Here is a 17,767-nt window from a genome sequence, read left to right as displayed (position 1 = left end):
GTAATGAACAAGAATGGGATAAAGAGTTGGCTTACAATCGCCACTTCACACAATACTTAAATAAATCATACATCATCCAAAATACACACACATAGACCGACTACGGTCAAATCCAAATGAAAAAAAGATAACCCCAAATGCTAGGTCCCCGATCGTCCCAACTGGGCTCCACTACTAATCATCAGGAAACGAAACATAGTAACGACCAAGGTCCTCGTCAAACTCCCACTTGAGCTCGGTTGCGTCACCTGCACTGGTAACATCGGCACCTGCAACTGTTTTGGTAGAATCTGTGAGTCACGAGGACTCAGCAATCTCAAAACCCACGAGATCAAGACTATTTAAGCTTATGGGTAGGATGGGGTAATGGGGTGGAGCTGCAGCAAGCACTAAGCATATATGGTGGCTAACATACGCAAATAAGAGCGAGAAGAGAAGCAACGCAACGGTCGAGAAGCTAGAAGTGATCAAGAAGTGATCCTGAAACTACTTAAGTTCATACAAAACCATGTTCACTTCCCGGACTCCGCCGAAAAGAGACCATCACGGTTACACACGCGGTTGATGCATTTTAATTAAGTAAAGTGTCAAGTTCTCTACAACCGGACATTAACAAATTCCCATCTGCCACATAACCGTGGGCACGGCTTTCGAAAGTTTATACCCTGTAGGGGTGTCCCAACTTAGCCCATCACAAGCTCTCACGGTCAACGAAGGATATTCCTTCTCCTGGAAAGACCCGATCAGACTCAGAATCCCGGTTACAAGACTTTTAGACAATGGTAAAACAAGACCAGCAAGACCACCCGACTATGCCGACAAATCCCGATAGGAGCTACACATATCTCGTTCTCAGGGCACACCGGATGAGCACTCCCTACAACTGAAACCAGACCTCAAGTTTCCCCGAGGTGGTGCTGCAAAGGACTCTAGTTCGGACCAACACTCAGAGGAGCACTGGCCCGGGGGGTAAATAAAGATGACCTTGGGTCGGCAGAACCCAAGGGAAAAAGGCATAGGTGGCAAATGTTAAAACCAAGGTTGGGCCTTGCTGGAGGAGTTTTATTCAAAGCGAACTGTTAAGGGGGTCCCATAAATCCCCAACCGTGTAAGGAACGCAAAATCAAGGAACATAACACCGGTATGACAGAAACTAGGGCGGCAAGAGTGGAACAAAACACCAGGCAAAAGGCCGAGCCTTCCACCCTTTACCAAGTATATAGATGTATTAATTAAAATAAGAGATATTGTGATATCCCAACATAATCATGTTCCAACAAGGAGCAATCTTCAACTTTACCTGCAACTAACAACGCTATAAGAGGGGCTGAGCAAAAGCGGTAACATAGCCAAACAACGGTTTGCTAGGAAGTTGGGTTAGAGGCTTGACATGGCAATATGGGAGGCATGATAAACAAATGGTAGGTAGCGCGACATAGCGATAGAACGAACAACTAGCAAGCAAAGATAGAAGTGATATCGAGGGTAATGGTCATCTTGCCTGAGATCCCGCAAGGAAGAAGATCGAACCCATGAAGAAGACAAATGGATGTAGTCGAACGAATCCTCACAATTCTGGAACGAAACCGAAGCTAACGAGAGAAGCAACCCGGAAAGCAGCAAACAACATGGTAAACAACCATCACATTAACATGGCATGATGCACAATCAAGTATGTTGCATGTCTGGATTAATGAGGCATGGCATGACAAAGTGCAATAAACGACACTACAAATTAAGTGGAGCTCAATATGCAACGAGTTGCATATTGACGAAACACCACATTCAAGTTATTTAGTTCGCTCTCGTTTATGTACCCAACAATATTAAATGTTATTAAACATGGCAAGGGGTGAAGCACAATAAAACTACCTATCTAGGCAAGTTTAAATGAGTCTGGAACAACAAACAACAATTCTGGTAAAACCCCATATGCATATTTTGAATTTGGTACTGTTCTGCCTTAAACACAATTTTAATGTTGTTAAACAGCAAAATAAAATGCACCATGTTAATCTATGCTTTTTTCCACCCCATTTACATATAAAGTTTATTTAAAATGGAGATACGGTTATTTAGTTATGAAATAGAACATTTTAGCATGGCATCTATGCAAATTAAAGCAAACAGCAAGTTTCAACATTTTAAACATGGATGAAAGTTGCATATTATGAAACTAGATGAAATTCTAAGCACTTTACATGTTGAAAACATTTTAATATGATGCATGGTTCTGGAATTATTATATGCATGGCGTTGAGGGTTTTTCTGTAAATATGCATGCACTAGAAAATTCTAAAAAACACAGACTGGGAAAAAAATATGCACGGGCCGGATTGCAGCAACCTGCAGCGGCCCAGGAGGACTTGGCCCAAGTGAGCGCTGAGTGTGTGTGTGCATAGTAAAGGGAAAACAGAGCAAAAATTGGGGCGCCTGGGATTCGATCCCCAGACCCCTCGGATGGATAGTGGCTGCGCTAACAACTAGGCTAGCTATGTGCTGGTGATGCAAAGGGAGATCAGCGGGAAGGTAAAGCATATGGTCAACGCGACCAGGACCAAGCGTCCTCACGCGGACTCGCCGGCGACGGGAGCCAACAGCAATAGCTGCTGTGGTTTCAGAGGTCCGGCGGGGGTGCAGAATCCTTCTAGGGAGGCTGCGGGAATGGGGTATGGATGCGTGCGTGCGTGCGGAGCAGCTGCGGGAGATTGGCTCAAGCACAAGGCCGTGCTCGTCTCGGGCGTCGGCGAGCAAGTGCGGCAGAGGCGAGCGAGCGGCAAGCATGCAGGGTGCGCGCGCGGGTGCAGATGCATGCGGGGGCTACGGGCGCGTGTACGTGGGCGAGCTCGAGCGTGGAAGCAGGGGTACAACAGAGGTTGCGAAGATTTCCGGTGATCAAGGCCTCGGATATGCACAGAACGCCGACTTCATGGACAGAATCAACAAGGGGACAAAGACCGGGAGGAGCATGAGCTCACCACGGGTTTTGGCGACATCATCGTTCAACTGGAACGCAGTGGAGATGGCGGGGAAGCGCGCGAAACGGCGGCGGAGACTTGGCGGGGCTTCGGGTCCAAGAAGCAGAGGAAGCAGGGGAAGAAGACGTCAAGGAGGAGGTCGATCCGTGGCTCTAATGGGCACTTGCAAGGTCTGCTACCTCTTGAGCACTGCGTTGGTTTCCCTTGAAGAGGAAAGGGTGATGCAGTAAAGTAGTGTAAGTATTTCCCTCAGTTTTTGAGAACCAAGGTATCAATCCAGTAGGAGGCCACGCTCAAGTCCCTCGCACCTACACAAACAAATAAAAACCTCGCAACCAACGCAATAAAGGGGTTGTCAATCCCTTCACGGTCACTTACGAAAGTGAGATCTGATAAATATGATAAGATAATATTTTTGGTATTTTTATAATAAAGATGCAAAGTAAAATAAAAGGCAATAAAAATAGCTAATTGTTGTAAGATTAATAGGATGGAAAATAGACCTGGGGGCCATAGGTTTCACTAGTGACTTCTCTCAAGAGCATAAGTATTACGGTGGGTGAACAAATTACTGTTGAGCAATTGATAGAATTGAGCATAGTTATGAGAATATCTAGGTATGATCATGTATATAGGCATCACGTCCGTGACAAGTAGACCGACTCCTGCCTGCATCTACTATTATTACTCCACACATCAACCGCTATCCAGCATGCATCTAGAGTATTAAGTTCAAAAGAACAGAGTAACGCTTTAAGTAAGATGACATGATGTAGAGGGATAAACTCATGCAATATGATATAAACCCCATCTTGTTATCCTCGATGGCAACAATACAATGCGTAACTTGCTTCCCCTGCTGTCACTGGGAAAGGATACCGCAAGATTGAACCCAAAGCTAAGCACTTCTCCCATTGCAAGAAAGATCAATCCAGTAGGCCAAACCAAACTGATAATTCGAAGAGACTTGAAAAGATAACCAATCATACATGAAAGAATTCAGAGGAGATTCAAATATTGTTCATAAACCCACAATTCATCGGTCTCAACAAACACACCGCAAAAGAAGATTACATCGAATAGATCTCCACGAGAATCGTGGAGAACTTTGTATTGAGATCCAAAAAGAGAGAAGAAGCCATCTAGCTAATAACTATGGACCCGAAGGTCTGAGGTAAACTACTCACACATCATTAGAGAGGCTATGGTGTTGATGTAGAAGCCCTCTGTGATCAATGCCCCCTCCAGCAGGACGCCGGAAAAGGCCCCAAGATGGGACCTCACGGGTACAGAAGGTTGCGGCGGTGGAATTAGGTTTTCGTGGATGGTTCTATTGGTTTGGGGGTACGTAGGTATATATAGGAGGAAGAAGTACGTCGGTGGAGCAACATGGGCCCCACAAGGGTGGAGGGCGCACCCAGGGGGTAGGCGTGCCCCCCCTGTCTCGTGCTCTCCTGGTTGATTTCTTGACGTAGACTCCAAGTCCTCTGGATCACGTTTGTTCCGAAAATCACGTTCCCGAAGGTTTCATTCCGTTTGGACACCGTTTGATATTCTTTTTCTGCGAAACTCTGAAATAGGCAAAAAACAGCAATTTGGGCTGGGCCTCCGGTTAATAGGTTAGTCCCAAAAATAATATAAAAGTGTATAACAAAGCCCATTAATCATCCAAAATAGAATATAATATAGCATGAAGCAATCAAAAATTATAGATACGTTGGAGACGTATCAAGCATCCCCAAGCTTAATTCCTGCTCGTCCTTGAGTAGGTAAATGATAAGATCAGAATTTTTGATGCGGAATGCTACTTGGCATAATTTTTTAATGTAACCCTCTTAATTGTGGTATGAATATTCAGATCCGAAATATTCAAGATAAAAGTTTAATGTTGACATAAAAGCAATAATACTTCAAGCATACTAACAAAGCAATTATGTCTTCTCAAAATAACATGGCCAATGAAAGTTCATCCCTACAAAATCATATAGTTTAGTCATGCTCCATTTTCATCACACAAGAATGCCCTCATCAAGCACAACCTTGATGACAAGCCAAGCAATTGTTTCATACTTTAGTAATCTCAAACTTTTTCAACCTTCACGCAATACATGAGCGTGAGCCATGGATATAGCACTATGGGTGGAATAGAATATAATGATGGGGGTTTTGTGGAGAAGACAAAAAAGGAGAAATTCTCACATCAACGCGGCTAATCAACGGGCTATGGAGATGCACATCAATTGATGTTAATGCAAGGAGTAGGGATTGCCATGCAACGGATGCACTAGAGCTATAAATGCATAAAAGGTCAACAAAATAAACTAGGTGGGTGTGCATCCAACTTGCTTGCTCACGAAGACCTAGGGCATTTGAGGAAGCCCATTGTTGGAATATACAAGCCAAGTTCTATAATGAAAAATTCCCACTAGTATATGAAAGTGACAAAACAAGAGACTCTCTATCATGAAAATCATGGTGCTACTTTGAAGCACAAGTGTGGAAAAAAAAGGATAGTAGCATTGTCCCTTTTTATATATATATTTTTGGGCCTCCCTTTTTTATTTGGACTTTTTTTGGGACAATGCTCTATGAATGATGATCATCACACTTGTATTTATTTACAACTCAATGATTACAACTCGATACTAGAACAAGGTATGACTCTATATGAATGCCTCCGGCGGTATACCGGGATAGGCAATGAATCAAGAGTGACATGTATGAAAAATTATGAACGGTGGCTTTGCCACAAATACAATGCCAACTACATGATAATGCAAAGCAATATGACAATGATGAACGTGTCATGATAAACGGAACGGTGGAAAGTTGCATGGCAATATATCTCGGAATGGCTATGGAAATGCCATAATAGGTAGGTATGGTGGATGTTTTGAGGAAGATATAAGGAGGTTTATGTGACAGAGCGTATCATATCACGGGGTTTGGATGCACCGGCGAAGTTTGCACCAACTCTCAATGTGAGAAAGGGCAATGCACGGTACCGAAGAGGCTAGCAATGATGGAAGGGTAAAAGTGCGTATAATCCATGGACTCAACATTAGTCATAAAGAACTCACATACTTATTGCAAAAATCTACAAGTCATCAAAAACCAAGCACTACGCGCATGCTCCTAGGGGGATAGATTGGTAGGAAAAGACCATCGCTCGTCCCCGACCACCACTCATAAGGAAGACAATCAAAGAACACGTCATGTTTCAAATTTGTTACATAACGTTTACCATACGTGCATGTTACGGGACTTGCAAACTTCAACACAAGTATTTCTCAATTCCACAACTACTCAACTAGCACAACTTTAATATCACTACCTCCATATCTCAAAACAATCATCAAGCATCAAACTTCTCTTAGTATTCAGCACACTCATAAGAAAGTTTTTACTAGTCTTGAATACTTAGCATATTAGGATTATTTTTCCTATTTAAGCAAATTACCATGCTGTTTAAGACTCTCAAAATAATATAAGTGAAGCATGAGAGAATAATAGTTTCTATAAAACAAAACCACCATCGTGCTCTAAAAGATATAAGTGAAGCACTATAATAAAAACTATGTAGCTCAAAAGATATAAGCGAAGCGCATAGAGTATTTCTAATAAATTCCGAATCATGTGTGTCTCTCTCAAAAGGTCTGTACAGCAAAGATGATTGTGGAAAACTAACAAATAAAGACTCAAATCATACAAAACGCTCCAAGCAAAACACATATCATGTGGTGAATAAAAATATAGCTCCAAGTAAAGTTACCGATGGAAGTAGACGAAAGAGGGGATGCCTTCCGGGGCATCCCCAAGATTTGGCTTTTTGGTGTCCTTAGATTATCTTGGGGTTCCATGGTCATCCCCAAGCTTAGGCTCTTGCCACTCCTGGTTCCATAATCCATCAAATCTTTTACCCAAAACTTGAAAACTTCACAACACAAAACTTAACAGAAAATCTCGTGAGCTCCGTTAGCGAAAGAAAACAAAACACCACTTCAAGGTACTGTAATGAACTCATTCTTTATTTATCTTGGTTTTAAACCTAATGTATTCCAACTATGGTTTATAACTATTTTACTAGCCATAGATTCATCAAAATAAGCAAACAACACACGAAAAACAGAATCTGTCAAAAACAGAACAGTCTGTAGTAATCTGTAACTAGCGCAAACTTCTGGAACTAAAAAATTCAGCCAAATTAGGAAGACCTAGAAAATTTGTTTATTGATCAGCATCAATTGGAATCAATATTGTATCACGTTCTGGTGATTTTTAATAATTGTTTTCGTGAACAGAAAGTTTCTGGAATTTTCAGCAAGATCAAATAACTATCATCCAAGAAGATCCTATAGGTTTAACTTGGCACAAACACTAATTAAAACATATAAACAAATCTAACCAGAGGCTAGATCAAATATTTATTCCTAAACAGAAGAAAAGAGCAAAAAACTAAAAATAAAATTGGGTTGCCTCCCAACAAGCGCTATCGTTTAACGCCCCTAGCTAGGCTTTGATAATTCTAACGATGCTCACATGAACGATAAGAATTGAAGCGCAAAGATAGCATCATGAAACACATGACAAACACATCTAAGTCTAACATAATTCCTATGCATAGGCATCTTATAGGCAAACAAATTGTCATAGCAAGCAAAAACTAGCATATGCAAGGAAGCGCAAAGAAACAATAGCAATCTCAACATAACGAGAGGTAATTTATTATAGTGAAAATTTCTACGACCATATTTTCCTCTCTGATAATAATTAAATGTGGGATCATAAGAGAATTCAACAAAATAGCTATCACATAAAATATTTTCAACACAATCCACATGCATGCGAAGTTGACACTCTTCCAAAATAGTGGGATTAACATTAACTAAAGTCATGACCTCTCCAAACCCACTTTTATCAAATACTTCATAAGATTGAACATCCTCCAAATATGTGGGATCTAAAGTTGAAACTCTTCCAAACCCACTTTCAATAATATTGCAAACACTATTATCAATCTCATATTCGTCATGGGGCTTAAATAAATTTTCAAGATCATAAGAAGAATCACCCCAATCATTATCATTGCAACAACTAGTAGACATAGCAAAACTAGCATCCCCAAGCTTAGGGTTTTGCATATAATTAGGACAATTGACATCAAGAGAATTTATAGTAAAATCATTGAAATCAAGCTTTTTATCGAAGGAACTACCAAGTATGGGTGCAATAGCAACGATCTCATGTTTAACGTAAGGAACTATAGCAAATTGATCTTCATAAATATTGGCATCATGGCCACAAGGATAGCAAGCATCATGTTCATCAAGGGATATTTCAATCAAATCATCGGAATCATAATTATCTATAGATTCGTGCATATCATTATTTCCTTTAGAAGCAATGGTCATTCTTTCAATAAATTCTTCGACATAGACATTATGAGCATAGTTTTCATAGCAATATTCAAGTATGTCAAAATTTTCAGATTCGTAAAGAGTAATATCATACTTTTCAATCAAAGAAGCAACTTCAAAAGAACCCTTAAAAGCAACAAATTCTTCAATTTGTTCGATATCATAGTAGCTATAAACACCCTTTGCATAAGAAGATAACATTTCATTTTCATTAAACTCACATAGGTAGGGAAGATGTTTTTTAGGGTTCTTAGAGCAAGAAGTAATATCACAAATTTCACAAAGATTCCAAGCATAACACAACAATTTGTTTATTTGATTCCATAAGAGTTTCCCTTTTTCACACAAACGGTGACGCACAAGATGAGCATGCTCATCTAAAGATTTCCCATCAACTAGGCTAGTTGGGGTTTCAGCACGAGCGCATAAGGATCGAAGATGATCCAAGTAGAACACTTTAACTGGATCCATATCAATAGATTTTTAGCAAGCAAAGACGCAAGCAAATAGAAGGCACGTGGAAACACAAACAAAAAGGCATACGGGAAGAAGGCGAATAAAACGGCAAGGGTGAAGTGGGGAAAAGGAAAACGAGAGGCAAAATGCAAATAATGTAATGCGGGAGATAAGAGTTTGTGATGGGTACTTGGTATGTTGACTTTTGCGTAGACTCCCCGGCAACGGCGCCAGAAATCCTTCTTGCTACCTCTTGAGCACTGCATTGGTTTTCCCTTGAAAAGGAAAGGGTGATGCAGTAAAGTAGCGTAAGTATTTCCCTCAGTTTTTGAGAACCAAGGTATCAATCCAGTAGGAGGCCACGCTCAAGTCCCTCGCACCTACACAAACAAATAAAAACCTCGCAACCAACGCAATAAAGGGGTTGTCAATCCCTTCACGGTCACTTACGAAAGTGAGATCTGATAGATATGATAAGATAATATTTTTGGTATTTTTATAATAAAGATGCAAAGTAAAATAAAACGCAATAAAAATAGCTAGTGTTGGCAGATTAATATGATGGAACATAGACCCCGGGGCCATAGGTTTCACTAGTGGCTTCTTTCAAGAGCATAAGTATCACGGTGGGTGAACAAATTACTATTGAGCAATTGATAGAATTGACCATAGTTATGAGAATATCTTGGTATGATCATGTACATAGGCATCACGTCCATGACAAGTAGACCGACTCCTGCCTGCATCTACTATTATTACTCCACACATCGACCGCTATCCAGCATGCATCTAGAGTATTAAGTTCAAAAGAACAGAGTAACGCTTTAAGTAAGATGACATGATGTAGAGGGATAAACTCATGCAATATGATATAAACCCCATCTTGTTATCCTCGATGGCAACAATACAATACGTGCCTTGCTGCCCCTGCTGTCACTGGGAAAGGACACCGCAAGATGAACCCAAAGCTAAGCACTTCTCCCATTGCAAGAAAGATCAGTCTAGTAGGCCAAACCAAACTGATAATTCGAAGAGACTTGCAAAGATAACCAATCATACATAAAAGAATTCAGAGGAGATTCAAATATTGTTCATAGATAAACTTGATCATAAACCCACAATTCATCGATCTCAACAAACACACCACAAAAGAAGATTACATCGAATAGATCTCCACGAGAATCGTGGAGAACTTTGTATTGAGATCCAAAAAGAGAGAAGAAGCCATCTAGCTAATAACTATGGACCCGAAGGTCTGAGGTAAACTACTCACACATCATCGGAGAGGCTATGGTGTTGATGTAGAAGCCCTCCGTGATCAATGCCAACTCCGACAGGACGCCGAAAAAGGCCCCAAGATGGGATCTCACGGGTACAGAAGGTTGCGGCGGCAGAATTAGGTTTTCGTGGATGGTTCTGTTGGTTTGCGGTACGTAGGTATATATAGGAGGAAGAAGTACGTCGGTGGAGCAACATGGGCCCCATGAGGGTGGAGGGCGCGCCCAGGGGGGTAGGCGCGCCCCCTGCCTCGTGCTCTCCTGGTTGATTTCTTGACATAGACTCCAAGTCCTCTGGATCACGTTTGTTCCGAAAATCACATTCCCGAAGGTTTCTTTCTGTTTGGACTCTGCTTGATATTGTTTTTCTGCGAAACTCCGAAATAGGCAAAAAACAGCAATTTGGTTTGGGCCTCCGGTTAATAGGTTAGTCCCAAACTAAATAATATAAAAGTGTATAACAAAGCCCATTAATCATCCAAAACTAAATATATTATAGAATGAAGCAATCAAAAATTATAGATACGTTGGAGACGTATCAAGGTCGAGGAAGAAGAAGGAGACGCGGGCGTCGCTCCCCGAGGAAGAAGACGACGGCGTCGAGCTTGATCGCGCCGGAGTAGAGCTCGAGCATGGCGTTGGCGACGGCTATGGTGTGGAGCGGCTTACCTTGCAACGGCTAGACGAGGAGAAGGGAGGAATGGAAACAGGAGAGACCCTAGTGCGCCGGAGCATGATTTATCGGAGGTAGGGAGGCTGTTCCGGCCGTCAAATCAAGCCGGCTGCCGACGTGGAGGCTCTGGATGTACTGCCGTACAGGGAGAAGACGATGAACAGAGGAGCGGTGCTGATGGGCTGGATTCGAAGGGGTAAGTGAGGTGGCTTGTTGTAGGTGGGCTGGGGAGATGGGCTGCTGCTGCTGGAGCTGGGCTCTCTCTCTTGCTACATTTCTTTTCCTTTCTTTTTCTTCAGACAGAAAACTTGGAAGAAAAGAAAGGCAAGGGAAGATACGGAATTTGGCAGGGATGAAGATATTAATGGAGTCCTGGAAATATGCACAAAATGAATAAACTAGTTTGGACATTTTTAAGGATATAAAAACAATTCAAGTTTGAATTAAATTCAAACTTGAGCCATTTTTGAACCGAACCAAAACAAGTCCAAAGGAGCTGAATTTTTTGGCAGAGAGGTTGAAGGCATGGTTGAGAATTTATAGGAAAATAATGAACATTAAATTGGTGCAGGAAATAGAATACCACAATTTAAATGGATTAACGAAGAAGGAGAAGAAGATGATCAAGCAAGGTTGTGGGTGTAGAAGAAGATGAAGTTGAGAAAGAGACAATGGAGGGGTTGATGCACTATGCAAAGATATTCCGGTTTAGGCAAGAGGGAAAACGAAGAACAAGGTTGGTCTCGGAACGGTCAACAAAAGCAAGGGGGGACGCTGCAACTACGAGCGGATGCAAGTTTTAAAAACAATGATGGCAACGAGTGCCGATGCAATGCAAATGATGACATGATGAATGCAAAGAAACAAATAAATAACACAGCTGACACGCAAGACATGGAAGGCGTCTGGAGCATCGGTCTCAGGGCGTCACACCCACTCCCCCCCCCCCCCCCGCGCGAGTCTGACGGCCGAGGCTCCAGTCCGTGACAAGGAGTTCGGCCCTTGGGAGGAACGTGTGGTACTTAGGCTTTCGAAACGTTGAGCGCGAGCGAAACACCCACTGGGCCGGCTGGCAGCAATCCGGCGAAGCCGGTTGGTGAGCAGCCGGTCGTGCGGCAACTTAAAGTGATGGGGCCGGGTTGGGCGATCCGGAGGTCTTGACTTAGTATTCATGGCGTGCTGGTGCTTTGGCCCATTTTGCTTGCCAGCCGACAGCCGAAGCCGGTTCTGTGGCATAGGGCGAAGTGGAGGGCCGCGGCGACCTCAGCGCGTCAGGAATTACTAAGGAAGGCGACAGGTGGCGTCCAAGCCGGCCAGCCCCTGAGCCCTCGGGTCGAGCAAGCCGAACCAGTGGTGGGGTTGGTTTAGGAGATAAAATGCATGAATGTGGGAGACACAATAGCTTGGTCGGAAAGGGCAGCCCCCGAGCATCATTCGGGGACTCCATATTTTTCATATGATTACAAAAGGCAGTGCATACATACGTGCACATAGTGTAACGCCCTGGATCAGATGCGCCAGGTGTCTTCCAGTTATTTGCCGGCGTTGCCATGTATTTTGCTTGCATGTTGCATTTTGCCATGTCATCATATGCATTGCATCCTCATATTTTCAAAACATGCATCCGTTCTTTTTCCCCGTTGTCCATTTCGCGATCCGATACTCTCACACGCACCCGTTGCACCTCTCAGACCTCGTTTCCTGAGTGGCATAGAATGTTCTCGGAATGGGATGAAACTTGGCGTGCGGTGTTGTTATAGAGTAGGTAGACCGCCTGTCAATTTTCGTTCCATTTGGAGGTCGTTTGAAGCCCTAACGGTTAACCGTGTAACCCCGAAACCCCTCTCTTTTTGTAGCCCAGCCCCCCTTCACCACAACCCATTAGCCCATCCAAACCCCCTCCATGCTCTCGGTCATTGGATCGTGATCGTGTGGGCGAAAACCACTCCCTCTACCTATAAAAAAAGTCCCCCTCCCCTAATTTCCGGGTGCAAACCCTAGCTTCTTCCGCCTCGTGCCGCCGGAAATGTCTAGCTAGCCACATCGCCCGACCAATGTGGGCGTGCCACGTCACCTCCGCCGCCGCCCACAACAAATCAAGGCGCGCCACGCGTCCCCGCCAACTCCCCACCGCGCCGCGGCCCGCGGAGCCTATCCGGGGCCCGCGCGAGCCAGCCCGCGCCGACGCCGTGCCGCCCTCCGGCGAACCCCGTGCCTCCACCGCGCCGGCAACCACCGCCCGCCTGCGCGCCGCTCGCTGCCCGCTCCAGCCGATCCACCCCGACCCCGCCTGCCGCTCGCGCCGGTGCGCGCCGCCATCTCGCAGGGACAACCGCCGCCGGAGCTCCCTCGCCGCCGCCCCGTCATGAGCTGCCGTCGGATCCGGCCGGAATGGGTCCGGAGCGATCGGATCCGGTCGTCCCCAGCGCCCCGCAGCCTCCCCGCCATCCCTGCGTCCTTGCCGGCGTCACCGTCGGCCGCCGCCGCCTCTGCCTCCCCGTTCTCGATCGGGATCAAGGGGGACGACGCCCCCGCTCGTCGCCCCGCGTGGGCCTGGTCCCTCGCCGGCCCAGCTCAAGCCTCCCGCCGGCCTGCCTCGCCTCCTCTTCGTTTTGGGCCGAAGCCCATGGTGAGCCCCGCTGCTAAACCCCGCCCGTGCGTTGTTTCGCTAGTAGATGCTCATTCTATTTTTCTCATAAAACGACCAAGTCACTGAAATTCATCATTATGTGTGTGTGTTCGTGATGCCATAACTTCATGCTCGTAACTCCGTTTTGTGCATATGATATATCAAAATGTTCGGCATGCGTTGCTCTTCATATTGATTCAGAGTGACATGCTTGTTTGAGTTCATCTTTATGCCCTAATCATCGTTGCACAAGTTATATATGATGTTGTCTGCTGAAGTTTAACAGAACTTGCTGATTTGTCATTTTTGTTTCATTTTGTGTGTGCATCCTATGTGCTTGATATATACACGTGTTTTGAGATCCATCATGCCATCTTTACAGTGGTGTAAGTCTTGTATTTTTACGAGCTCTGTGGTGACTATCACAAGCATGCAAAGTAGGCTCCATGATGTTGCTATTTTCAGACGGTGTTTTTGCCAAGTCCTTTTCCTATTACATTGTGATGCTATGCAAACCTGCTGCTACAAGTCATTCTATGCATAATCTGGAGATGTTCATTCAGGAATTTTTTTGTTACACATGTTATTCTCTATCCATCTATGCCTTGGTTTGCATTTATAGCCTGCTGAAGCGTTGTTATCATGCTCCAAACTTGCTAAATAATGTTGATGTCAGCCTGTTAACATTAGGTTCAGTTTTACCATGTGTTTTGCTAGTGATCCATGCAGCCTATGAACTTGATCTTGGCATGCTTATCTTCATAAATATGCCATATTACTGTTGGTTATCTTCACATGCCATGAAATTCTCTGTATTGAGTTGTACAAGCTCACCAATGTGCCTATTTATCGTTATTCCTGCCATGTACTGTTATTTTCACCAAGTCTGAATCTGTCATATCTTTTGCCATGATTGCATGGATGCTACCATCTTGTCTGTTGATCTTTGGAATAAGTTCAGTAAGGAAGTTTTGTTAAGTTCTTTTAGTACTAGCATGCCATGCTCAAGTTTGCCATGATAGTTTGTTGTAACATCTAGTTTACTAGCTCTAAACATTGCAACCTGATGTTATTTCTGTCATGTCCAGTGATTTTCTGCTAAGTTTGTGAATCTGTTATTATTTGCAATATTACTATGTCCTTTTGAGCATGTTGTGATGGTTTCTGGAGATAGATCAGTGTTCATGTTTTGTTAAGCTTCACTTGTACATTACGTCCATGCCTTTTACTTCCATGTTGACGTGCTGTAGCATGTTGTTTTGGTGCTTGCAAGATGCCTACTTGCTATTTTGGACAGCTTGTCCTTTAAACTTGTTTTGTGTGTATGTGTTGAACCGTTGCTCCGTTTTGAGTGTGCTCTATATGAAACTTGCTTAGTTTTGCATGTAGTTTCATGTTACCTTGTTGCATCCATGTTTTGAGGTGTGTGCTTGATGTTTGTATGCATTTTCCATCAATGCCATGTTTATCTTGTGTTGCACATATCTTCTAGGCCGTAGCTCCGAATCTAATGAACTTTATATGTAACTTGACTAGAAACTCGTGTAGATTGTCTTGGTGCTCCTTAACTTGATGTTCAACAACTTCAACTTAATGTTTTGTCCAGAAAAGTACCAAATTCTAAAGTTGCATATGGGGTCTTTCCGGAATTGTTATATGTTGTATCCGGCCTCATTTAAACTTGCTTTAATGTGTTGCTCTTGTATGCATCATCTCTTCCCATGAGTAGCCTCATATAGCCTTGTCATGCATCATACTTGGTTGAGCATCTTGTCTTGTTTTGTGTTGTGTGTTTACCTTGTTGTTTGCTTCTTTCCGGTTGTGCTCCTTCTCGTTAGTTCCTGTTTTCGTTGCGATCGTGAGGATTCGTTCGACTACGCTTGGCTCGTCTACGTGGCTTCGTCTTCTTCATGGACTCGTTCTTCTTCCTAGCGGGATTTCAGGCAAGATGACCGTCACCTTGGATCTCACTACTAACATTGATATGCTAGTTGTCTCGATGCTATCGCTATGTCGCGCTACCTACCACTTGTTTTATCAAGCCTCCCAAATTGCCATGATAGCCTCTAACCTGTTTCACCCTTCCTAGCAAACCATTGTTTGGCTATGTTACCGCTTTTGTTCAGCCCCTCTTATAGCGTTGTTAGTTGCAGGTGAAGTTGAAGATTGCTCCATGTTGGAACATGTTTATGTTGGGATATCACAATATATCTTATTTAATTAATGCATCTACATACTTGGTAAAGGATGGAAGGCTCGGCCTTATGCCTGGTGTTTTGTTCCACTCTTGCCGCCCTAGTTTCCGTCATATCGGTATTATGTTCCTTGATTTTTCGTCCCTAACACGGTGAGGGGTATGGGACCCTCTTGACAGTTCGCCTTGAATAAAACTCTTCCAGCAAGGCCCAACATTGCCTTTTCCATTTGCCTAACAACCTACTAACTTTTCCTTGGGTTTTCAAACCCGAGGGTCATCTTTATTTTAACCCCCCCGGGTCAGTGCTCCTCCGAGTGTTGGTCCAAACTAGAGCCCTTTGCAGTGCCACCTCGGGGAAACTCAAGGGCTGGTTTTAGTTGTACGGACTGCTCATCCGGTGTGCCCTGAGAACGAGATATGTGCAGCTCCTATCGGGATTTGTCGGCACATTCGGGTGGTCTTGCTGGTTTTGTTTTACCATTGTCGAAATGTCTTGTGCACCGGGATTCCGAGTCTGATTGGGTGTCCCACGATGGAGGATTGTCTCCGCGGACCGTGAGCTTATAATGGGCTAAGTTGGGACATCCCTGCAGGGTTTAAACTTTCGAGAGCCGTGCCCGCGGTTATGTGGCAGATGGGAATTTTGTTAATATCCGGTTGTAGTAGACTTGAAGTAAACTTAATTAAAATACACCAACCGCGTGCGTAACCGTGATTATCTCTTTTCGGGGAAGTTCGAGAGGACAACCCGGTTGGCTTATGTTTGACCGTAAGTAGTTCAAGATCACTTCTTGATCATTACTAGTTGGCGACCATTTGCGTAGTTTCTCATCTTACTCTTGTATTCGTAAGTTAGCCACCATACATGCTTAGTCGTTGCTGCAACCTCACCACTTTTCCCCTTCCTTACCCGTTAAGCTTTGCTAGTCTTGAGACCCATGGTAATGGGATTGCTGAGTCCTCGTGGCTCACAGATTACTACAACAACAGTTTAGGTACAGGTTATGCGATGCTCATGACGTGAGAGCGATGCTTGATTGCTTGTTTTGGAGATCTTCTTCTTCTTCATCGATCTTGGGTTAGGTTCCTGGTCGGCAGCTGGGCTAGCATGGTGGATGTCGTTTGAGTTTCTGTTTGTGTTTCATCCGTAGTCGGATGTTGTTCTCATGTATGATGTTGATGTATTCTTGGGGCGTTTGTGCCTTATGTATGTATCCCGAACTATTATGTAATGGTATGATGTAATGGTATCCACCTTGCAAAAGCATTTCAATATGAGGGTCTATCCTTGGTTGGACCTTCGAGTTCCTCTTGGATAGGGTCGCATAGTGGGCATGACACACAGCTAACTGTAAAACGGGTGGAGGAGTTCTGCGTTCCACGGCCGGGTTGTTTCTTCGCCGGCGGTGTCTCTCTTGCGTTTGTTTGACTTGCGGGCATCAATGAGGTAGTAAGCGTTGCGGTCGCACAAGGCTTTACTAACGATGAAGGGGCCCTCCCATGGGGAGGACTCCGCGAGGGGCTTGATCTTCTTGCTGTGGTAGTGCCTCAGGCCTTGCTGGTAGATGGCTGACCTACTGAGTGCCAAGAGGCATGCTCCTTCGAGTAGGCCGAGGCCGTCTTTGTGGGCTTATTTGGCTTCAGCTTCGGTGTACATCGCGACGCGCAGCGAGTCAAACTCAACATCGGTCGGGATGACGGCTTCAGCTCCGTAGACGAGGAAGAACGGGGTGAACCTGGTCGACCGGTTTGGCGTGGTGCGGAGGCTCAAGAGGACACCTGGCAACTCGTCGAGACAGCTGCCGGGCGAGCGGACGAGCGGCTCGACGAGCCGCGGCTTGATGCCGGATAGGATGAGGCTGTTTGCCCGCTCGACTTGGCCGTTGGACTGCGGGTGTGCCGTGGAAGCCAAGTCGAGGCAGGTGCCGGAGACGGAGTAGTATTGCGCGAGCGCGCCCCTGGCGAAGTTGGTGCCGTTGTCCATGATGATGTTGTTCGGCACGCCATAGCGTACCGCGATGTCCTTGATAAATCAGACGGCTGTTGGGCCATCTAGCTTCTTGATCGGCCTTGCTTCTATCCAGTTGGTGAACTTGTCCACCGCCACCAGCAAATGCATCATGCCACGTCGAGCGGTCTT

The sequence above is a fragment of the Aegilops tauschii genome, chromosome 2 (genome assembly GCF_002575655.3).
Source record: "Aegilops tauschii subsp. strangulata cultivar AL8/78 chromosome 2, Aet v6.0, whole genome shotgun sequence".
Classification (NCBI taxonomy): Eukaryota; Viridiplantae; Streptophyta; class Magnoliopsida; order Poales; family Poaceae; genus Aegilops; species Aegilops tauschii.
This window is presented reverse-complemented; position numbering follows the sequence as displayed.